Below are 1,252 nucleotides of genomic sequence, written 5' to 3'. Positions count from 1 at the left end.
GATCATATAACATCAATGCCTACAACTTCAATTGTTACATAATTCTCCCTCTCCATCTTTAATGAATTGCCCAGGAACTAATAATGAATGGGAAAGCACTAAGCCTGGACATTGGGCATATGGTACTTGTCATAAAGGAACATTTAATGGTTAGTGTTTATGATAAATTAACCAATATATTTTCTATTTAGCTACAAGATATTGTGACTTTAATGGAAGTTGGGGTCAAATTAACTGCAGTGCTAGTAAGCAATTCAGAGAAATAATGTCAAAAGTAATTTAATATGTGTTGCAAACAAACACTGCCTTCATTATTGACATACCTTTAACTTGTAGATTAATGTATCGCATTATGTTGCTCTTGAAGCATTATCAGAACAACTGAATGACTTTCCAGCAGCTCAAAGCATTGTATTACTGGACTTCATTATCACAAACAGCACTATGGAGTTAGATAATGAGACAACACAGGTATGTATAGTTGATTATACATATGCATCATTGCCTGCAAAACAAAGCATGTACTTATAAATTAATGGTTTACAATTAAAACATTTCCATTACAGGTAGTGCTTGATATAGCTGTTGAAATAATACAGAAGGTTTCAAATATGACGGTATGATTAATCATGTGACATAATATCAATTGTATGAATGACATAGGATGGTGTCTCTATTGCTAGTCAGCTATTAATAACACTGGATAGTTTTGCACTTAATATAGGACAGAACTTATCCCTTTCTACTGATAGTATCTGTAAGAACCTATAAATCACATCTAATACTGTCCATTGCTTGTAGCTATAAATGTTAAACAGATTCAAGATTTACCTGATGAAGAGGTCTCCACAATAGAATATAATGGCAACACTCTAACACTACCAACTAAAATATTCACTGCTCTACCAGCTACAGTAGCATCCTTTGTATATGAAGACCTATCAGTCCTTTCTCCTACAAATGATGATGAGCTTATATCACCAGTCATATCTTCAACTGTCAGATGTAATGGCACCTGCAATACTAATGATGATCTTAATGAAACAGTGACAATAGCATTCAATCTGTCAGATGTACAACAGATACCGGTACATTAGATTAATTCTTTATTACTAGTGTTACTGCTAATTTCTACATTTTGCAGTCATTAAATGGTAAAGACATTTCTTGTGTTTTTTGGAAGTTTAATAATATGTAAGGTAGCTTTATTTAGGTGTTATTGACTTTTATTTTTGACAATAGTTCTAATGAT

The sequence above is a fragment of the Amphimedon queenslandica genome, unplaced genomic scaffold, assembly GCF_000090795.2.
Source record: "Amphimedon queenslandica unplaced genomic scaffold, v1.1 AMPQUscaffold_13050, whole genome shotgun sequence".
Taxonomy (NCBI): Eukaryota; Metazoa; Porifera; class Demospongiae; order Haplosclerida; family Niphatidae; genus Amphimedon; species Amphimedon queenslandica.
The sequence above is the reverse complement of the archived record's forward strand: the minus strand, read 5'-3'. Positions refer to the sequence as shown.